We start from the raw sequence: 24,818 nt of genomic DNA on the forward strand, positions 1-24,818 counted from the left end.
TTGGTATCATTTTTGCTGCTACAGCTGTAGCATTTGACTATCAATTTCCATTTTCAAACTTTTCCACTTGCTTTAAGTCCAATGAAACAAATCAGATCAGATGATTTACTGTTCTTTGGTATAGCGTCAAAAGCAGTTAAGTCAGAAACATATCCATAGGAAGGTTAGTACAGGTACACTCTAGATTTCATTAATGTTAGTTGGGAAAGAGCTGTAAATGTGTTAAGAAGTTGTTTACCCATGTTAACCCATGTGAAGCCCAGCTTCCTTTACACCACCAAACCCATGTAGGGTTAAGAAGTCAGTAGGGAAAAAGGAAGACAAAACATTTTCGAAGAACATTGAAGAAGTTTTACAGAAACACCGAGCTCTCCAAAATACTATGGCTTTCAGTCACAGTCCTGGTCTCAGAGCTTCTGCAAACCCCCACCCTAACAGCAGCCATGAATTCAGTAATTAATTCTCAGTCCTCATTTTGCATTAAATCCTTCTGGATTTAGCAGGGGTAGCAGCTCCCATAGCTGTATCTACGGGTGTAGCAAGTAGAGTAGGGGTAGCAGTAGCGGGAGGTGTATGAGGGGTAGCTGTCCTGATAACTGTACAGAGACCCGTAGCCCCGGTAGCCACAGGGACTCCCGCAGTCATAGGGCCGGTAGTTGTACACGGTCCTGTAGTTGCAGGGATAGTAGCAGGTGTCCTCACACTGGTTCTGGAAGCGGTAAGTCATCTTGGTGCGATTGAGGGAGGCAAGCCTAAAACACCACAGGGAAGAAAAAGCCTGTAGGCAATGCTCCCAACAGCAAATAAATCTCAAATAAATGCAGCAAGCATGCAGGGAGGGAAGAGAGAGCCAGCAAACCCAGGCGCTCTGCCCGACACCCTCTGTGCTCATCTATTGTTCTATCCTGATTTTTAGTGACAGGTCTTCCCCCTAATCCTCTGTCCTGACCAGCCTTTCTGAGCTTTCCTGCACAGCCCCACTGGCTGCACCCATGGATCACGATGGGAGATGGCATTGTGAACCGTGACGCCTGTGTCAAAAGGGAGCCGTCAGGAAATAAACTGGAAAATCCTTCGTAGCCATACTGAGATAAGACTTTAAGGGAAAAGAGGGATACACGCAGAATTGACACAGTTTCAAACACTCAAATATTAATGAAAAGCCAGGGAGGAAAGAATATCTTGCATATAAATAATTCTCATCAAATCACAACCTTAATTCCCAATGCATTAATCTACAGCACTTGTAGATTAGTAACCGGGGGGGAAAGAGGGGGAAAATAGTATCAAATACATCTCTTCATTATTCACTAGGTCTTCCAAATCTATTCCGACTTACCCACTTCTGCAAGGAGGATAAGGCAGGAGAAGCGAATGCAGTATTCTCAGCCACGCGGGTTTTTATAGAGCACCCAGTCCCGCCCAGGGCGTGAAAGGCATGTCTGCGCCCCGGGTCGGCTCCAATTACCAAACACATTTTGCTTCCCGCGTGACTACTTCTCATTGATATACTGGTTCTCCACAGGGTTTCTGATTATTGGTCTGGCACTGTGACATGCAGGCTACACCCTCCAGGTTTCTTTCATCTCAGAACTATATAGAGCAAATAAGCCTTGGTATCATCGTGCTGAATTCACTTCTTCAGTACAGCAACAAGTCAACAGAATATGCAAAGACGTACAAATTACCAAACATGACATTTTTGGAAGACCAGCCTCACCATGCATGTTGGCCCATCTACTTTGTTGTACATTTTTTTTCTGAAATACCTGTGGAAGAGGTAACCTCTCCTTTTCATGTATTTTATAATTTTAATGACACGTGAAACAGCATGTTCTTACCAATGCCTTCCAACATTTCCTGTGACTAGCAAAGGGGGAAAGCCCATTTCTTTGATTTGATGCCGTCATGCAATAGGATATTGCTGTGCTGATTGATTCAGCTAGAAAATTGGCCTATAAGCATTAAAATTGTATGTATATGATGCATTTTTAGAGAAAAAACTTTCAGAGACCCAATTCTGAAGCTATAAATTACAACCTTAATAAAGCATAGAAACAGGATAACCTGATATACATTTTTAGAAACTGTGTTACATAACACTGGGGCGTTTTCCGGTAACATAGTATTAATATTTAAATAATAAATCTCTTTGTACCTGTAAATCTTTAATAAGTATTAATGAAGGCTTTAATACTCAAAATTTAGAGAAAGACCCAGAACATCTGACATGCCTGTTATTATCCTTCCCTTAGATGTGAGTAAACAGCAGTGTTTTGATGTGAAGGTCACCAGGGAAGACCGGGATGTTGCTGCTTACCAGGTCACATTCACAGGGCTCAGCATTATTCACCGTCATTACAGCATTAAGTTAAACACCTCAAAAACATTAAGAAGATGTCACATTAAACCATATTTAGCATTTGGGGGACTTCTCAGGAAAACTACAGTTCTTACCGAGGCATGTACCTGTTTGTTTTATCTTGTTCCTTGTAATGAACGCCTGAGTCAATCATTTTCTGATCGAAGTGTAAACAATCACTAAGCAGATACTTTTGGGTCCAATTAAATTTCCCTCACTTGGACTGGCTCTCCAGAAGACTGAGTTTGTAAGTTTATTTCATATATGGTGCAAAACCTGGAAATCATAGAATCATAGAATAGTTTGGGTTGGAAGGGACCTCTAAACATCATCTAGTCCAACCCCCCTGCCGTGGGCAGGGACATCTTCAACTAGGTCAGGTTGCTCAGGGCCCCATCCAACCTGACCTTGAACGTCTCCGGGGATGGGGCATCCACCACCTCTCGGCAACCTGTGCCAGTGTTTCACCACCCTCAGCGTAAAAAATGTCTTCCTTATATCTAGTCTAAACCTACCCCCCTTCAGTTTAAAGCCGTTCCCCCTTGTCCTGTCACAACAGGCCCTGCTAAAAAGTCTGCCGCCATCTTTTTTAGAAGCCCCCTTGAAGTACTGAGAGGCTGCAAGAAGGTCTCCCCAAAGCCTTCTCTTCTCCAGGCTGAACAACCCCAACTCTCTCAACCTTTCTTCACAGGAGAGGCGTTCCACCCCCCTGATCATTTCTGTGACCCTCTTCTGGACCCGCTCCAACAGGTCTGTGTCTTTCTTATGCTGAGGGCTCCAGAGCTGGAGGCAGGACTCCAGGTGGGGTCTCATACTCCAGGTGGGGTCTCAAATTTCAAATATCATTATTTCTGCTTGAAAGCCTTTAGCTTTATTATTGATTGCTACCTGCTTTATAGTTCTCATAAAGTCTTGTCACGGGCTCCTTACCTTATTCAAAAATATTTCCACTGTTCTTCCACCAAAAAAGACCCCAGTTTCCTTCTATGTAGACTTAGGAGGTGGCTGTTGAAGTTTGGTAAGAGTAATTGATAGAGCATAGCAAGCAAGTAAATCGAATTTTCTATAGAATGACTTTCATGTGGCAGGTCACAGTATACACCTAAAATGCCCATGCATATTTGATTGCAGCAAGGCACAGACAAGACTTGTCCTCTGATCCAAACACCTTTCTGGTACTTCTGCTTTTGAGCAGGAGATAATACAAACAAAATGATAAATAGAAATAATGTCAATATTCTGACCTAAAAATGCAATTTTGAAATAAAAAACAAACAAACAAGAAATGCTTTCTAGGGATTATTATTTCTCAAAAAAAAATTGAAATTCTTTCTTCCTCAAAACAATCCAGAGTCATTACAGGCTTCATATACTGAAATTTGTCCATTCCTCCAAAACTGGGATTGTGAACGTCAGTCAATTCTGCTCTCAATATTCTTCCTTCCCTTTCCTGTTATAACTCAGATTTCACCACACTAATTCTACAAATATAATTGACACAGGAAGTCTGAACATGAAAGAAAACTGCAATGCAATGTCATGCTTTTGGAAGCCAAGAACTGACTAATAATCACAAACCAAGAAAAACAATTACATCAACTGAAGGAATGACGTGCATCAGAAAATTTGTTTTGTGATGAATATGAGTTTAAAGCACAGTAGGCTTGGTCAGATAAACGTATAAAAGGGAGAGAAATTCAGGGCTCTCTACTCGCATCCCTGGACTTACATTCTCACTGAACTTGGTAAGTCAGACTTACTACGATGTCTTTATTGCTGTGTAGATGCTGTGTTTTTGCTATATTACTATACAGATGACAGTTATACTTTAAAAGCAAAGGCTGTGATTTCACAGCCATGCAAGTACAATTCATTTTTGTTAAAAATGGAACATTTAGATGCCCACATAAGCTTAGAAGATTGTCTCATCTGGCCATGCACTATGAGAAATTACCTTATTCTATGATATACTGAAGCATTTCAGGTTTCTTTATTTTGAAGCAGGCAATGCATTACATTTTTTCAATTACTTCAAACAAAAAGCAAGTATATATTCAACTGGCAATTAAGGCATGGACACGGGTCCAAACAAACAAGCTGCTTTTTTCATCAGAGCACTGCTGACTTGCACAAGAGGAGGATTTATTCCGTCGTATCTTGTCTCGACTGCAAAAACTGGCAGAATTGATTCCTGAACTAACGTTTGTTCACTTACGGTCTTTAGAGAAACAGCAGACACTGATACAGAGAACCTAATCCTAACAATATTCTCTCTAGAGTACTATCTAAACCTAGACTGGCAATTCTAAGCAATGGCAACAGGAAAAGCAGCATAAAGTATTTTTATGGAGAAAAGAAGGGGGAAAACCAGAAAGGAGTGAGCTGGGCAAGAAGGAGCCGGCGTATAGCCTTGAATGGAGAAGTTTGGTTGGTTCCTGTGTCCGCTCTTCTCTCCTCTCCCTCTCCCATGCTTACCCAGGGTTTCCTAGAAGCAGCAAGCTGCCGCTTGGTCTCTGGGGCAGACCTTATCTTCTTCTTTTCTGCTGTGTTTCAGACTGTCCTCCCTCCATCACACCAAGATGACTTACTGCTTCCAGAACCAGTGTGAGGATACCTGCCATTATCCCTGCAACTACAGGACCGTGTACAACTACCGGCCCTATGACTGCGGGAGTCCCTGCGGCTACCGGGGCTACGGGTCTCTGTACAGTTATCGGGACAGCTACCCCTCATACAGCTCCCGCTACTGCTACCCCTACTCTACTTGCTACACCCGTAGATACAGCTATGGGAGCTGCTACCCCTGCTACCCCTGCTAAACTCCGCCATATAACGACCAGATAGGAAATGAAAGGCGAAATAGTGATTTACGGCTCCTGTATGAATTTTACCTTTGCTAAGCTCCCGTGACAGCGACTGTGGTCAGGAATGGTCCTGAGTGCTTAGCATCTCTCTTCAATGTCTGCAGCTATTTCGAATAACCTGCTCTTAGGATCAACTCTTCCTTCATAGCCTTTGTTGGTGGATATACTCTGTATTTTGATGTGTAGCTTTGCAACAGGAGATGCAGACTGGAGCAGACGCCTCGTCTCGCCGTATGCTGCACTGACAGCTCTGCTCTTCACCAAACGCCACCATAGTCCCAAAAGCATCTGCTGTGAAATGTAGCAACTCTTTGTTTAAAGAATGTATGAATCTCTGGATACTCCTATTCTGTACTACTACAAGCTGTAACTGCTGTATACAGTGCTTCTTACTCTCATTAAAAGATCTTGCATCGCAGTACTGCTTTCTGTTATATTTTTATGTTTTTTTCTTTTATATTTGACTTTACTAATTATTAACCTGACACATGGCAAAAAAAGAGGCACTAGCTTTTCAGATCTGCAATTTTAAGCATCCTGTAGAGTCTGAGGTGACTGAGGATGCATTGAACACTTCAGTTTCTGTCTCCTCCAAGACAATCCTGAAAACTCACATCTGCCATGTCTTAACTCTGCCCCTCTGCCACCAAAAATGCCAAAATACTGCTTATTTCCAAAATACTAGCTTAGAAATTTGAAGATTTAAGAAAATTAAATCAGTACTTGCTGACTACCTTCCAGCCCAAGTTATGCTACATTTGAGGATCTAAAATGCACTGAGACATAAAATGCCAGATTCCTAAGCTTTCTGCAGCTCTGAAATAGATACCTGATACGAGAACACATGGAAGCTCACATTCACCTCTTCCCTATGTGTATCAAGGTTTAAATATTGCCATTTCTCCACCAGCGATGACTTTGTGCAGTTGACGTCCTGTGTGTGAGCTGCAAGCTTAGTCCTTCCCATCACTGCCCTGGGCGGGCTGGCTTTCGGGCACGCATCCTGCAAGTGTCTGCCAGCCCTCCCCATCGGGAAAAACAGTTTTACAAAGGACGACGAGAAGCATGCAGATTCCAGGTAAGGCGAGGCTTCAAGGGGAAGCTGCTTCTTCCCCATAATTAACAGGAGAGCATGTGACAGGGAGGGAGAAGAATTGCTTAAAGTAAAAGTGACTGTCAGAGTCAAGATGACAAAGGGATGAACGTACTGGGACGGTTCCCAGGCTGGAGCCATCTGAAGCCACAAGAAGATTGAGTTTCCAACAGGAAATGTTTCTCCTGCCAGTCTGCAGGAGCTTCAGCTTTCCAGCAAAGGCCGATCCACATGTAGGAGGCAGAATTATGGACTTCGGCGCTGACGTTTCGCTGGTGGGTAGACCACCAGGGAAGAGATCACTGTAGGGTTTCTTGCCTCATCCCATAAGTGCCAGGTGCGACCAACTCCCGGCAGAAGTGAGGTTCATGTGAATTTGCATCCACATAAAAGCGGAGCATAGAAATGAAGCAGAACCTAGACACTTATTCAACAGGTTATTCAAGAGGTTGGCAGAGGAGACTGCAAAAGAGAATTCTGAGGAAAACAAGCCCAAGAGTCCCTGGGTGAGCTGCCAAAAACATCCATCAAAACCTGCTTTGAAAATTCACCATTCTCACCTACAGTAACACACTGGGTACTTCTGGAAAATTATTTCGGGCAAATTACCTACTAACAAAGGCTTTTCATGTTCACTGTGCTGAATTGTTATATTAATTTTCTTTTACTGAAAATGTTCTCATCTGATATAACAGTTTAAAAATGCAAATCAATGTTTCCCTCAACTGGTCGTGAAGTGCAAATTCAGCATCTGAAGATATTAATTTTTTATTTAAAAGTAGCTCTAGTTTATGCATAAATTTGTTTTAAAAGTTTAAGAGAAGTTATCAGTTGATAGAGTATATCATAAACTTTCCTATTTCAGAGTAACACAAAGAAATTGGAAATGGTTTGTCTTTCAATTTGTACAGTCTATTTTTTCACTTGTTCAAAATGTTCAGATTTAAATTTTGTTTATAATGCAAAAACAATAAAAATATTTAAACTTATACAAAATACCCTTCATTATTTCAAAAAACTGAAATTACCAGATTTTTTCAATAAATATTGTCAGTCATAGCATGTTGTCAGAAGAAATGGGGAAAAGTAGATCATGTCTCAAGAAATGATGGGGGGTTTTATGTACACACACAAACACACAAAAATATACCCTATTTGTATGTGTTTAGAATTACATGTATTATTTCTATATAATCTTATTACTGATGTGATAGAAGATGAAATAACTATGCATGTGATAAAATGAAAGTTAAAGAGAAAATAGAAACATCCATCCTGAGAAAAAATATCAAAATTTTTCATTAACTTTTTCAGAAGTTCTTTTTAATTTATTCTTTTTATATATTAATATATAAAATAATTACTTTATTATTTCTATATTAATATATTAATATATAATATATAATACATAATATATATTGTAATATATTATTCTTATATATTTAATATATTCTTAATATATTCTTTTTATTCTTTTTAATACACACTTTTAAAATATTTATGTTAGTTCTGATGTAAACTTGTCGTAGTTTAACCCCAGTTGGCAATCAAGCACCACACAGCCACTTGCTCACCCTCCCTCCACCTGGTGGGATCGGGGAGAGAATCGGAAGAATAAAAGTGAGAAAACTCGTGGGTTGAGATAAAGACAGTTTAATAATTGAAATAAAATAAAATAATAATAAATTGTAATGAAAAGGAAAACAACAACAGAGAGAGAAGAACAAAACCCAGGAAAAACAAGTGACGCAACCGCTCACCACCTGCCAACTGACACCCAACCAGTCCCCGAGCAGCGATCACTGCCCCCCAGGCAGCTCCCCCCAGCTTATATACTGAGCATGACGTCATATCATATGGAATATCCCTTTGGCCAGTTTGGGTCAGCTGTCCTGGCTCTGCTCCCTCCCAGCTCTTGTGCACCTCCTCGCTTGCAGAGTATGGGAAGCTGAAACGTCCTTGACTAACACTGCTTAGCACCAACTAAAACATCGGTGTGTTATCACATTATTCTCGTGCTAAATCCAAAACACAGCACTATACTAGCTACTAGGACGAAAATTAACTCCATCCCAGCCACAGCCAGGACAAAACTCTCCCACAGTACGGATGGAAAAATACATCAAATGAAGGAATAACGTAGGAAAAATCATTTGACAAATGAAGATGACAAAAGCAATTGAAATGTTATAGGGATTAACACGCTTCAACCTGCAATGTTCTCATGAGTCAGGGTTCTTAACTAAATGTCTTAATATATTTTCCTCTGTGAATTTGACTCCATTTTTCTATAACTAACAAGATTTTTTAGAAATTTTATTTCCAGTTACTGACTGAACATGGCTGTGTGTCTTGAAGTCTATTTAGGGCACTTCCCTGTACTACTTTTGTTTGCAGGTACAGAAGTGCAGGCATCAGTGAATTCACACTTCCCAAGATCAATTTCTGATCTTCAATATTTGGGACATCAAAATATTCTATTAATTTTGAGCAGTTAGGTAACTTTGAAAAATCTCATGCACGTGTTTAACTTTCCAGGACAATTAATGGCCATTTCAGTGCTCCTCAGCTGTTCGTGAGGGACCTGGCCTCAACCACCATGCAACAGGCTGCCTGGTCACTCAGAAATTACGATCTTCTGACCTGCGCAAACAGCAACAAAACTAATTTTTTTTTGCAAATGTCACAACTTTAATTAATATAATTGCTTTCCTCAACATCAAGGATCATTAGTCTGTTCTCATCTCCACATGACAATGCAAAGGTTATGGGCTGCTTTCGTCTTAAAACTTTTTGGGTCATCCTCAGTTTTAATTACCAAATCAAGATTCCAGAATGGACAAGAGAATGACAGATACTCAGACTAGAGATGACTGAGAATCAAAATTCATATATTTGGAATATTTTTCACATATTAAACTTGTATGTAACCTGAATTATGTCAGCATTTCCTAGAGGAAAAAAAAAGTTCTGTACACTTACATATACCTAATATACATTTTAAAATAAAACCTAGTGCACCCTCTCTTCCTCACAGAACAAAAATTCTTACTGCTAGTAGGAGAGTAGCAGAGGAGGCAAAAATATTTTGTGCCAATTTTCCTTGCCTCCTATTTGTGCCTGTGAAACCGAGTTTTGTATTTGAGAAAAAATAGACATTTTCTCCTCTTCTTCTAAAATATTTTTATTTTATATCTTTAATATTTCCTTTCAGTCTGGTTCCCTAATGAAAACCCATAAATTTATAAAAGTTCAGCATTCATTTGAGTAACTATTACATACATACAAAAAGGAGGGAGGAAAAACTAATCATATAGCCTATACCTCGCCTTTGCACCTGCTCATACCATTAAAAAATTCTTTCAGAGTATCACCAAAGCAAATGTAAATGCAGTTCTAGAACACTGATGTTAGCAGAATATTTAGAAGTTAAAATTATAAATATTATTTTACAGCAAATCTCATTGATGCTGGTTTTCAACCTCACCTAACACCGGCTTCCCAAAGGAAGCAGAGCACAACACATAAAGTCAAGAGCCGCCTTTTTTTTTCCCCCCTCAACAAATACCTCCTTGTATGACCTTCGCTGCAGTGAGCCATTCCTTATTTGTATATTAAATGAGGATAATAACAGACATTTTAGAAGTGCTGAGCCTCATCAGAATTTATGGTATCAATGCTCTTCCAAAACAGTCATTAAAGACTTACTTTAGCAATGTTTGTATTATTTAAATATTAATGGTTTGTTACTGAAAGGTGCCTCAATGTTGTATAATAAACAGCAGAATGGGGAAGGGAACCCCTAGGCTAAGCAATGTTTCTCTTTAGTAAAACTAAGGCATTACAGTCGTCATCCTCACACGGTGCAGACTGGCAGAAATACAGCCGTATCTCACTGGATAACACTACCACGAAAAATCAGAGAAGTGATTTCTCCTTTCCCGGCTTAGAAAAATCCCTTCTGCAGTGGGCAACTTATAGCACTACACCAGCCTTTTTATTCTGCTAAAGCCCGTTGCAAAGCAAGGGACTTCGTAGGACACCTCGCTGCTAGCAGAGTCTCCAGCTACCCTCCCCAGCAAATGTTTTCCACCAGTCAGGAGCATGTGGTCTCCATCCTACTGGCTTCCATGGCCTTCCTAAGACTGCTCTCCCCCTTTTCTTTACTGCAGTCCCTGTTGTCGACCAACAGGGAACCCAGATTTGTTCTGCACTACCAGATCCTGCAGCGATACTTGCCCCAGTATTATATATGCATATATGTATATCATATATATATCATATAAATATATCTCATGTGGGGGGATATCATAAGACATTGATTCGAGTAAGATTTTCTAAGAATTTCATCCAGAAAAGAGAGAGAAAAAACAAAAAAACCCCAGACCGTAAGTCTTGGACACATTGCTCAGATGCTCATTTAATTGATCCCGTGCCTTGGCCTGAACTTCTCGTACTGCGTATGCCAAATTATAGACAGTAGAAGAACTTCAAGGAATCAATGGAACACTTGTCATTAATTGTGACGGAAATGAATCAAAATTGTTGGTAAAATGCCTAAGGACATCCTATAATGCCTCTTTCCTCCTCAGGTATTTTACGTCACCCCACAATGTGCAGTATCCTCCTCCCTTGTATGGGATGTGGATGCCTCCCTCCAGGGGCATAATGTAAAGAAACAAATATGGAATCATAAGCCAGGCAGGCAGCGTAGCTGGAACTGTTCTTTCTATCCAGTTTCATTCCCAGTTGTCCTTTGGGTGAATTCACAGAAACCCATTTGTCCTGGAAAGTTTTAAGATGAAAGAATCCCACAGGGTGTAATCACAATGCGCTACCAGAGGAATTTGAAAATTGTCCTAAATGTAGAGGAAAACAATTATAGCAATTGGACTGGTGATGTATTTCTGAAATTTGTTTTGTGACTAACAGGCAATGGAAGAACACGGAGAATTACACTGACTTCCACAGGTCTAAGAAACCATATAAAAGTGCTCACAAGCCCACACTCCTCACATCGCTCCTCTTGGTTTACTCTCCTCGGTGAACTTGGTAAGTTCAGATCCCATTCTCATAGAGATTCCTTTAGCTTGGGAGTAAGTCCTTTACTAGCATTCTCTCACTCTTAACAATGGTAAAAGTATTTTATCCTGTATGCTTTTAATCTGTACAGTAAAAAAAGTGGGGACACTGATGAACATTCAGATGTCATTGGTAAGATGTGAAGCCTAGTAAGAAGTTTTGCTTTCACATAAGAGAAAGCAACAGCTCTACTTCTTTGGCTTTTTAAATGGAACAGAAATTTTCTTTTTTTACTTGGTGATACTTAACACTGAAGTTTTGGTTCATGGGCAGAATTGTGTATTACACAAAGTGGAAATGGCTTTTTGATGGAAAGATGTTGCAATAATGAATATGGACAAGTCACATGAATTGCTTTAGTCTCCCTGGAGTCACTGGAGCAGCTCTGATCTGCAGCAATAGAGGATATAAACCTTGGGTCTTCACTGCGCAGCAGAGTATTTTCAGTATCCTTGCTAGAACTGGCACTAACAAAGCACGTGAACCAATGTTACACGGGAAAAGGAATAGTTTAAATGCCAAGATTAAAACCAGACAAGGAGGCTGACTTTAATGAAATTGTCATGGTGCGTATGAGTCCTTCTGAAAATTTTTGAAAATGCTGTGTGGGATTCAGGTCGGACATTAGGACACCTACACATGCATGTCCTGAGCCGCAGACCAGCTGTCAGGATTGACCTCAGCTACCTGTGCTGGGAGCTTGGACACCAAACGCTCACGAACACATACATTTGGATATAGAGCTGCAAGTTGAACCTCCTGTATCCACAGTCCAAAAATACAGGGTATTATGTTCACTTTTAAGAGGAGAAGCTAAAGAATAGAAACTGTGTCCCATGGTCAAATCTAACCAGAAGGGAGCACAGAAAAGGGCTGGATAAAATGAAAGCCAAAATCACATCCAAAGACTGAGGGATTTGCTCAATATTTCTTTCCAAATCAACCATACTCACGCCACCATTGCTGCTGCTCCCTGCAAGCTGAGCCTACCCTTTACCTGCTGCTTTGTTTCAGGTTTGCCTGCCTCCCTCCACCACACCAAGATGTCTTGCTGCTACGGGTATCCATACTACAACCTGTGCTGCTCACCCTGCTACAGGACCCTGTGCTGCTACCGCACCTACAGCTGTTGCAACCCCTGCAACTACCGGAGTCTGTGCAACTACGGCTACAGAGGCTGCTGTAGCTACCGCAGCACACGCACAACCCGCTACTACTACCCTTCCTGCTGCAGTTACAGCTACAGGTACTGCTACCCCTGCTGCTAAACCCAGTGGCAATATTCCTGCAACAAGAATCAACCCCGACCCGGCAAGCAAAGATGAATGGCTAGTCTCAGAGGCAATGTTTACAGAAGCACTGGGTCCCTGTGACAGCAACTGAAGTTACTGAGAACAGGGAGCTTGGCTGCTCTCTAAAATTTCTTGGCATTTGTATTTTTGTTGTTCTTTCTGTCTGCTTCTTCCTGTGTTTCTCAACTATGAGTTCTCTCTTGATATTCTGCTGCATTTAAACCCCTTTACACCCCTTCAGCAATGGGAACAATGAGCTACAGTTCATTTGAAGCTTCTTACAGTTGCTGCAGTGGTGTTAAAGGACTTCTGCAAAATTAGCTTTTGTGTCATCTGCATTTTCAATAATTACTTCCAGTAAGGTGCTGCAGTACTATGTAATGGAGAAGTATTACAGCTGTCTCTCCTTTGATCCGGACTTACAAGTACCTAAAAGGATGAACAACACAGACTCAGCAAAAAGGAATGTTCTCTATAGCATAGGGCAATGACTCATCTTCTGTAGCTCTTTCCAGTATCCCAAAACTATAATCTTTCTGTATCTGTACCAACTCCTTTTCTTATTGCATTAAAATTTTTCTGCATGAAAAATAAATTGGAGTTCCAGTCATCTTCTTTCCTCTGTCCCTAGTTTACATAAATATACTGAGAGTGGTAGCATCCTGAAGGGACTTTCTGTCCCTAGTGCTGGCAAAGCACTTCATACCCCACCACGTTCAGAGCAGCTGGTCCCAACAAATATACTCTTTTCTTCAGTCCTACCCCTCAGAAATTCGAGAAATGCCACAATTTCTCCCTTTCCTTTACTTAATTGAAGCTTAAGAATTCCTTTACTTAATTACCATATTTAAGGTTAGTATATTTCAGCATAATAGGGCTGTAGTCGTCTTTATAATAATGTTTTAAAATGGAAAAGAATTAACCCCAGGCCTCTATAGAGTATATAAAAATGATCAAGTGAGCAGAATATTGTCCTATTCCTGGAAACCAAATTCAAATGTTCTTGGTTCCAGAGTCACAATTTCCTATCGCATTCCAATTTAACAGACAAATTTCATTACCAGCCAGTGGAACATGAGAAAAAATAAATACCTATATTAAAAGCAATGGGAAAAGTGTCAAGGAGGAAGCGGTGGCTTTTCCTGTCTTGATGCTGGCCTTGAAAACTCAGAACACTGCCTTGGATCTTCCACACAGACACTGGGTAGAACAAAATCCATTTCTACAGGTGTGGTTACAATAATTCACTATATCCAGGGACTAAAAGCTAGAAGACAGAATGAAAGGTGGAAAAAAGAGAGGCAAATAGTCCTTAAAAAAAAAAAAAATACAAGCGAAACAGTACTCAGTCTCCCCAGGGCATTTCGGTAGCTCTTGTCTGCCAGCTGCCCCTGGCCAGGGAAACAGTGAGAAAGTATCATCATCTTCCTCCTCATACAGCCGCAGCCTCTTGGTTGTAGAACCAAGAGGTTTTACAGCCTCTGCCCATAACATTCAGTGAGAGAAGAAAAAAAAAAAGCCAGTAGAAATCATTCGTGTCTCTGCTTCTTTCCAAAACGTGGGCTCTGAGTACACTTCCCTGAACTGACAGACAAAAACACCCCTCTGCCGTGGCTCAGAGGTGCTGGCCACTGGCTATCCATTTTTCCTACCAAATTATTTACACTGCAAATGGCAAATTCCTCCCACTTCTCCATCAGGGAACACCTAATCTTTCAACCCTGATCTTTCCAGGTCCCTTCCAACCTGGGCTGTTTAATGATTCTATGATAATATATAAAACACGATCCTCTTTCAAAATTAAAAACCTGATGAGCCTACACATTTGCAGTTACCTATGACCTCTTCAACATCAGACCACAGCCAGTGATGGATCATGTCCTAATCACATCACATTAGCCCAACAGCAGCACTGAAGTATTTTAAATGGACCATTTATTTGGAATAGACCAAGCGACAGCCCAGAGTTTGTAGAAACATGCGTAACCCAGAGACACAGCTGAAGTTTCTTGCAGCTACAAAAGTCCATGTTTCTCAGCTTGAGGAAGGCAAGTCTCTACAAGCGAATCCTTGAGCACACAAAGTTAATAACTTTGTCACCCAATCTGTGTGATGCTATTGATTTCAAGATATTTAAGAAATGCAAGTGAAAAATAAAACCAGAAATGCAGTATTGATGCAGCATAATTTTTTAATATGAGTGAAAGACAGATATACTTTTAAAGGCATACAGAACTGAAAGACTACATTCCCAAAGATATATTACTCCCTGTCTACACCATTCATTCAAAGTTAACATTTTGTACATCATTGCAACAAACATAAAAGCCAGTTTACAAAGAACTACAGTATCAAGGAAAAGCAAGCTTTTGATCAAGAGGAGAGTTTGGGTGGCAAGAGAGCAAGCAGAAACAGAAGAGAAGAGAAATTATCACAAGCACTTCAACAGCAGCACAGAGCACTCAAAGCCTCCGTGGAAGGTGGCTGCTGTCACCAGGGCTCTGCACATCAGGGACCGCTGCTGCCAAGATTCGCCATCAATCAGTGCTTGCCAGGCCTGGGTTGATCTTCATTTCAGGGACGTTCCTGCTTGGTTTAGCAGGGGTAGCAGCTCCCATAGCCGAACCTTTGGCCATATCGTGAACCGAAGGGGTAGCCGTAGCGCCCAGAGTAAAAGCCTGGGTAGCCATAGCAGTCCCCAGAGCCATAGAAGCCCCTATAGCCACCATACAGACCCCCATAGCCGTAGCAGTCCCCAGAGCCATAAATGCCCCGGTAACCGTACGGACCGCCGTAGCCGTACCGGTCCCCAAAGTTGCCCCGGTAGCCATACAGGCTGCTCCCATAGTTGCAGGGAAAATAGCAGTCATCCTCACACTGGCCTTGGTGGAAAGTCATCTTTCTGCGATGGAGGCAAACCTGAAACACAGCAGCAGGGAGGAAAGCAAAAGTAAAACACTTCCAGTGGCAGTAACAGTCTCAGAGCCCAAAGACTTCTTCACTGGCCCCGTGAGACCAAGGACAGAAACAAAATTATGACCAAATTCCTCAGCTCCTTATTACATCCCATTTCTAACATTTTCTCATTTACCTATTGTTCTTAAACCATTTTGTTTCTTTTCTCGCTTACTGAGATTGGTGAAAGCACTGACTATGGAATATACCTGTTACCTCCTTGCTGCTGTTTCAGGATTTTTCTTTGAGAATATTGTTAGGAGTTAACAATCCTAAATTTCTTTTAGGATATCAGATTTCATAGAGCTCTACTTTCCCAAATCCTTCAAGAAAGTCTTCAAGAAAGCTTTAAAGCGTCTGATGTTTGCCATGGTAACACACTTCAGCTTTTGGGTCCATTGCTCCAAGTCCCATTTCAGTAATTCACACCAATTTGGGATTGGCATCTGGAAATGCTGACAGCACACGCAAGAAACTACAGAGCATTAACACACACGAGAACATCTGCTGTCTTGCCAAACAGACCTGAAGACCTCCCTTGAAATAAAACAGAAGATTTATGGAAGAACCCACTGAGGGCCATGGTAGGGAAACCCTTCTCTAACTCTGCTGGAGGCAGCTCTGCAGACCTAATAGCCAATGATCCTTATCAGGTAACCAGATACTCCAGTTACCAACAGGACCAGGCAAGTTTCAGCCCCAGCTTTAAAAGTTGAACCCGCCAGTTCCTGCGATGCAGTAAACAGGTACAAGGTACAGAGAAATCCTAAATTTCAGAGAAGCCACAATCCTAACATAAATTATTAAACCAAAAGTTCTAATCCTTATGTCCTGGTTTCGGACAGGACTACGACACCTTATGAAGAGAATAAATGGAGAAAAGGCTTACCGAGTTCACCGGGAGGAGGAAGGCAAGAGAGCTGGTGAGGAACCTAGAGCTCTGAGCCCTTTTTATACTGTTTCTCTGCCCTCCTGGCTTATCTAAGACGCGCTGTGTATTCAAAAGATTTGTATCCTTATTGGTTGGAAAACAAATTTGCCTGTACACGTCATATCTTCAATTAATATAATTTTCTTCATTGTTTGGGATTATTAGTGTGTTCCCAGCCTCCCATATGCCACATATATTACATGTTTCTTTCATCTTGAAATCTTCTGGGCCAACTACATTCCTGATACCATTTTATTGTCTTCACTGTAAAAACTGAAGTTTATTTTTATATAATATAAAAGCATTTATAAGTTCGCAAAGCCATTGGGGAGAGAGAAATTTTCAGTAAAAAAGGAAAACCTTCCCACATGTTTGAAAATATCTGTTGTTCACCAGAAGCTCTGATGCACCATGGCACAGGCTTCCAGTTTAAAGGAAATGTAAACTTCTATTTAGGTATTTTATATTAAACTCCATAGCAAATTCAGGAACAGGACCAGCACAAACTACAAATAAATCTTAATTGCATTCCTCCACAGTGTTCATGGTGAATAAAAGTCATGCTGCTGCATGACCAGAAAGAATGTTTTCAACAGAAATACGACTACGGCATTGTCTGCAGTTTAGTTCACTACAGGGCTTGACTGCGAGTTCAGCAGAACAAAGTGGAGAATACAAGTACAAACTTGGTCTGGAAAATAATAAATGATAAGGATTTTGTAAGATGTACTAAATGCTATTTCCAAGGAGCCATGTTAATATTTTCTTCGCAAAGAATCCACCACACATCAAATATGGTACAATAGTGAGGAATGCTGGAGTTTACAGCAGAACTCCTTGTATGACCTTCACCTAATTTCTGGCATTAATTTGAATATAAAATAAGGGTAATAATGAGCAAGCAGGACGTTGAGGCTTCCTCAGAATTTTGAATACCAAAGCACTTCATAAACAGTCATTAATGTTTTCAATTTGCAAAGTGTTGCAGTATTTAAATATTAATAGTTTGTCACCAAAAGACACCCCCAGATTTAATGATATGGTCACTTACAAGGCACATCAAGGTCTCTTGTTTCTAAGTCCTAGTAAGGTGATGCATTATATGTTTTATGAAAGTCAAAAACGATTAAAAAACTCTTCTAAAATAGGAAGAAATATTCGGGAACGTTCATAAGGCAGCTGAAAAATTTCTTCAAAATCACTGTTGTAGAACCCGACACAAAAAAAATCAAAGCTGCTGGCAAGAGATCCCCACCGACATCGCTGGGCAGTATGTACGGATCATGATGATGCTGAATGGAAGCCCTACTACACTTCAGCACACCAAAAACAAGCCTACTCCTTTCCTCCCCTACGCGTTGCAGCATAGATGCAAAAGCCAAGCAAATGGAGTACTTACAAGCAGATTGCGCAACCAATAATGGTCTAAACATCTCCCAAAATTATTCCTATCCATTCAACTACAAAGAATTCCATGCAATTTTACTAGAAATGTGCTGAGCCCATTTCTTCTTGTTTTAAGATGAAAGAAATTCTACAGGTATTACATGTGTGTCATAACATCAAACTTTGAAAATATGAAAATCGTTGACTCCAATTGTGTCAGTTGAAGGAATAATGCACGCAACTATAACTAACATCTAAGTTTAAGAACATATATATATGGACCTACAACTCCGAAATTTTATTTACTTCTCTTGAGCTACTCCCCTCGGTGAACCAGGTAAGTCAATACTGACTCTACTCTCCGATATACCTATATTTGCACATATATGTCGATATGTTTGTATAAATATTTGTGTGTGCGCGTGTGGACATATATATAAAGGCACTCATGTACATATATATGACATATGTAATGAGCGTCTATGTTTATGTACAAATGTTCCATAAGCAACTTTTTGGTCATTTTGGAGCTGATTGCAAACAAAATTCTCCGCAACATCGAGGAATTCCTTCACTGAAAAGTTTTTGCTCTTCCTGGGCTTATTTAATAGTAGGCTTTAAAGCACTGAAAATTTGAAGTTTACTGCCACAGTTTTGAAGTCAGAAGTAATTTCCAGTTCCAGATTATTTTCATTAGGTGTTGGGAATTCAAATCCCTATATAAAAACTTTATGAAACATTTACTACTTTAAGTAGACATCTTAGAAGGAAATTCCTCCATTTCATTGCATTCTTTCAGTTTCTCCCATGTTGAGTGGCGCGCAGCACTACAGGAGATAAGGGGATGCATGTGATAGGCTGTTGGTCTCATCTGAAAAAGCATCAGTATCTGAACTGGCATATTTTTCTTTAATTTATTCAAATTTCTCCAACTTCTGGGGTGGGAAAGCTCAGTTCTCACTTGGTAAAAACCATATTTTCTATGTATAGTCAGCCATTTTCAAAAGTTGAGGAGAAAAAAAAATAGAAGAGTTGTTTGGGATTCAGGAGATTAGAAAAATAAATGAGATCGTTAAGAGGGTGAACAAGACTTGCAGGAGGGAGTGAGTTGCATTTCCTCAGCTCTGTCCGATCTTTGAGCCTTTCCTCCTGCTGTCAGCAGCCCATAAACTCACCTCGCTTCTGGGTGTTTGTTTCAGGCTTACCTGCATCAACGAATGATGACTTTCTACAGGGACCTCTGTGATGATGGGTGCTACTCGCTATTTGGCTGTGAAGACCTCTATGGTTTTGGGGGCCTGAATGGCTACCGATTTGGGAGCCCATATGGCTACCTCCAGGACCAGTACCGATATTGGAGTCCCTATGGCTACAGAAGCTTTGGGAGCCTGTATGGGAAGAGAGGCTTGATTGGTTATGGAGGCTGGTACGGGGACTTGTCCAGATTTGGGTACGGCTACCCCTTCTTTTCTCATTTTGGCAACAGATACAACTATTGAAACTGCTATCCATGCTGAACCAGCAGAAATAGCAACCAAGAAATGAAATGCAGGGTATGGATTCACGGCTAAGGTTATGGTGCTGAGAAATGCCAACACCCATGCCTCTGGCTGAGTTCAGTGGGGCATGTGGGTGCCAGGCTGCGTAAGACTACCCCATACGTAACCCTCTCTAATATCTCCTGTTTCTTCAACTATTACTCTAAAGGGCAACTTGAATTACAGCAAGTACTGATGTATGTTTACAGCATGTTGATGGAGTAAAGCAAGAGTTTCAGGTGTGAGTAAAGTGCCTTTTAAGTTAATTCACAGCCACTTTGTATTGCCATAGTAATAGGAGTTTCTGCAACCGCCATGAACAAGTCCACTTTACTCAGCTATGAGCTTCACTAAAGATGACATCTAGTAGAGAAGTTCCTGTTATATATCCATGATTTACAAACAACTCTGTGAGCAAGAAACATCTGGACTGTCAAACTCCACCATTTCCACAAAAAGAGAGCATCATCCAGCAACAGACACGCTCTGCTAGCTGAAGACCCTTTTGTAAAACTGCAAACTTATTCTGTTACTTGCTGTTTCTCATTCTCATTAAAATTACTCTGCTTAATAGTATCAGATGTCCAGTCTTCTCCTTTTGTCTATGCTCATATGCCACTGTAAAGGGACCAGCAGCACTGCCACTCTAACCAACCATACGATAAGAGGGAGGTCTAGACTCCAGACATTAGAGAGTATCACCACATCTCCATCTGAAATGCTCCAGCCCCAACTCATTTCCCAGAGTAGGAAGAAGTTCTACCTTATTTTAACTAACCTGTGACCCCGGGTTTACACAAATACTTCTCCAGAAAAGGGCATCACCTGACTTTCTGTATTACCAAACACACACACTCCTGGAGCAAACTGGGTTTTGTGCTTGAAAAAATAACCTTCAAAAGCAAGAGATTGAGTGGAAGTCTCGTGGTCTGCCAAGGAAAGATAGCAAGGACACTCAAGGTTAAAGACACCTAAGAGAAAAGACCAAAGGCAACCAAGCCATGACCATCTGCTGGAGACATCACCTCCTTTGCAAACTGAACAGCCAGGTTATTCTGGGAGGTCCTGTCAGCCTCCACCATGACACTTTAGGAGTCGAGTAGTTTTGATTTAGATTTATAATATTAAAGATTATAATCTGGTATGGAACAAGGTGGTTCAACAAGCATAGCCTAGACAAAACTGCATGGATCCCATGCAAGCCTAGTTATACATCAAAGACATCACCAGGAGTCAAAAATCTCATTGCAGAAGTGACTGTAAGGGGACACGCACCTCTGGGCTGATTTTCAAGTGATACCCTACATGGCTACCCCTTCTCTTCTCATGGTGGCCACCTGCACAAGCATTTCTGCATTCCTCAGCCAACAGAGCAAAGTGGAGGAAAGGGTCAAGAAAATAACCTGCCGAGCAGATCAGAGAAGCACTTTCATAGGCAGAAAAACAGCGATAGTTAGCAGAATAGTCCCCGACCTGTAAATACTATTCCTCCAGTCCAAAGCCCATTTCTTTACATTCATGTCATTGCTTTCCCTTAAACCATTTGACCTTGAACTGGACCATAGCAGAAGAGGAGCCCCACAGATCCATTTCCTTGTCTGGGAAGGAGCAGCCACAGCCAAGAGATGGGCCTGGTCTGCTGCCTCATTGCTCAGAGCTCACCTCCGTGTCCTAGTTTGAGCAAGACAGAGCCCAATCAGGATGCCCCAGGAAGAGGGCAAAGGCATCAACCTCCACCCTAGCCTCCTAGCAGGGCATGTCAGCAGTAAATCAGTACAAGCCTTTGAAACTGGTAAACCTATTAAGACATCTTTTGTAATCCTTCTGCTAGCTGCTGTCAGCAGCAAAAAGGGCTGGGTTCCCCAGGGAAAACATGAAGAAATGGTAGAGTCTCCCACCACAATAAATTCAGCTTCTCTCCCTTGGATGTTCTCTGGCACACAAGGCTTTTCCCACCTGCACGTACAGTTATACAGAGATGCACAGGAAGAAAGACAGAATAAAACACAGAAAGTCAAAGATTTGGGTGAAACTCTCAGCCTGCCCAGGGTCCTTCGGACCCAACTTAACATCAGGTCCCCGTCCACGTTTGCCAACGCAGCAGTATCTGTGATGTTTCTTCCCTCCACCGCATCCCACTCAGTTCATTACCGGAGGCACTATCACTTCAGACAGCGGGTACAATCACCACCCAATGCCTGGGGAACATAGCACACAGGCTGTAATTACCTGCCAACTCCAGCCTTCCCAGACCTGTCACCTGCCTCCACCTCCCTGCCTCAGCACCACCCTGCTTCCCCTTTTTTGTTTTGAATATGCCACTGCTCTAGTTGCGACTCCAGCTCTGCGCACAGCATTGGGGGTGCCCCAATGCACCTCACTGCTGCCTCCCAGCTAAGCAACCTCAGCCCTCCCTTGCTCTCAACCTGCTCCAGGGAGCCAGGGCATAGCCAGGACCTCCTGCCCTGCTACAGGGCAGCCTTATGCAAACACTGGAGCCCAACCACCACACAAGGAGGGAAACCAATTTCTGACCCCAGGTGCCCCTACCACAGGGCTCTCAGCCTTTAGTTACCAAACAGGGACTGGATCATTTTATTACCTATTCATTCAAGAACATCCAGGTGATTCAAGAAGTTCCAAATCATTGCAGAATTGGGGCCCAGACCATTCCTTGGCCCCCCAAGCACCAGTCAATAGCACTGATGCTCATTTCCCATGGATCCATCCTAACATCTCAGGAAGCTCCCAGTTTCTCATACACCTGCTGTTCAGTGGCATGTGAAGAGCATTTTCCCTGTTTCATGGGTTTTATGCCCTAAGGCTTAAGAAAAGCTGGATGATTAGAGGAACTTTGTACCTGCCTATGAGATATTATCATAATAGGTGACAGATGCCTAATTTAGCTAACAGAAAACTAACTCCTGTAATTTCCTTTAAATTTCTGAATGCCAGTCTGAAGCAGGATGTATTTACTGCATGCATGTGGGGAATTACCCATTTAAATGCACCCTGTGAACAACCCACATGAGGCATGCTGCAGGACATGCCTCCAGCACAACGATTCACTGCAAGAGCAAGAATCATTTTTAAAGAGTAAACTTATCCCAAATGAGAAATTGGGCTCCTGACTATTGCACAAACTGGTCTAGAACATTTTCCAAAATATTTCTTAAAGAGCATAACCTTTTAAGAGAAGGGAAAATGGACCATGGTATAGGAAAAATGGCCTTACTGGAAGCAACGAGAGAAATGAAGCATTTCAAAATTCACCATATTTAGATGAATATTCTCAATCCCATAATGCAATAATGAACCTGAGATATTAACAAATGCTTCTACTGTCTTAAAAAGACATTGGTAGCTTCTTAGTAAGACACTTGACATTTTTAGTCCTCAGAGCATTTCACATGAGTAGCACTTATATCAAAATGAATAAAAGGTGTATTATGAATAGTTCCATAGAAATCCACTGGCAAGATTTCCTGACTTTACTGACACTTGGTGTTTTGTGGTAACTGCAAGTCTCAACTCATTACATGGAAAGTGCAACTTGAGAGGCCTCAATAATAAACTTCGGTTCATTTCCAAATACACTATTAGCATAACAATAAAGATTTCCATCTGGCTTTTGAGGTTTGGGGGATTTCTCTTTTGTAGGGAAGGATTTATGTGGTTGTTAAGAATCTGGTTTAATCACCTTGTCTAAGGCTCACTAAGAGTCAATTACACACTATTACAATGCCTGGTCAACTTTGTTTTCCTTACACTTAAGAATAATACTAACATCACTCCAAAGAGTTACAACTAAGAAATAATCCAGCATTCTCATTTCAGCTTGCAATACTGAATTATACTGTTTCTATAACAAAGTATTAATACGCTACATAACATTTCAAACACATACAGCAGCACGGAAAGCTTGTGAAATGTTTATTATTGATATATTCCTGAAAAAATTTCAAAATTCAATGAATGAACATCACCATCCATTTTCACATGCATAGGTTACATTGTTGTAAAACATTAGGCAGAGCAGTAAAGCCAGAAATTTAATTTTTACACTCAAAAATAGCTGCTCTTACATAAACTTGGCTTCAGATTCTTTTAGTAATACCAACCCTCCACGCACCTCTGCTCTGATGCATTGTATCACTGCCTAGATGGAGAGGTTGAGCCTGAGGACACCAGGTAACAGGTGACACACTGTGCCAGAAAAGCCAATATTGAGGAGAGAGCTCCACAGAGCTGAGCAAGACCAGGAACAATGAAAGCAAAGATGTGGGCAGCAGTTTCGTGAAGGGACAGATACAGCATAGAGGTTGCTGTGGAAAGGAGATGCACACGCAACCCATTGCCAAATCTCTCAAGAATATCATTGTCCTGAGCAGACCGATAGGATCAGCTTGGTGAAGCAGGACAAAGGCACCTGAATTAGGAGGAGCAGAGGGGAACACACAGACATGCACACACGCAGAGACCAATAACACATTGCAATATCATGTTTAATGAGAAAGAAGCAGATCATACAGAGGCAGGATTATATAGTACAGATTACAAATTGCCCACAACTTGTGGTTTGATGCAAGATGATTCATGTAATAACTGATGTTGTTTCCCTATTGCAGCTCTGTGTTGATACTCAGTCCTGACCATAGCAAGACACAGAAACAGAGCATAGGCTAGTTGACTCCACAACCCTTTTTCATGCATCAGTAGCCACAGAAAGAGCCTACAAAGAGATCTAAAATGGATGTCATACCAGACACCTTTACATTGCCACATGATACCTACAAGCCCCCAAGGAATTGGTAATACAGCCCATAGCATCGAGAACAGAGCACCTAGAAAGATAGGAAGGCATTAGAAAGAAAATCAGGAAGGGTAATCTGAGGAGGATATAAATGGATTTTTCAGAAGGTCTGAGCATCTACAGATGCATTTAATGGCAGCCCCAAATGCTCAACCCTTCCTAAATGCTGTGCCCTGGAGTTCAGCCACATATCTCCATCCTGCTTGTCATCTCCTGGACATTCTTCTTTCAACAGCAACTCTCACTAAGTTTAGCACGGTCTACAGCTTCCAATCGGGTATCCCCGTCCCCATCTGGCACCACCATAAACATATGAGCCCCCAGGAGCACGGGCACCACTAAAGCCTGTTCCAACTTCAGGGGCTCCTGCAGATCCCACGATGCTCTGCTGCGGGAAAGTGCTGAGGATCGGTCCAGGGAAGGTCACAACCACTGGCGGAGGGTAGATCACCACCCTGGAGTCAGGACACTGCCGAACACAGGGCTCATTGCAGCTGTCAGC

The sequence above is a fragment of the Pygoscelis adeliae genome, unplaced genomic scaffold, assembly GCF_000699105.1.
Source record: "Pygoscelis adeliae isolate BGI_AS28 unplaced genomic scaffold, ASM69910v1 Scaffold704, whole genome shotgun sequence".
NCBI classification, from domain to species: Eukaryota; Metazoa; Chordata; class Aves; order Sphenisciformes; family Spheniscidae; genus Pygoscelis; species Pygoscelis adeliae.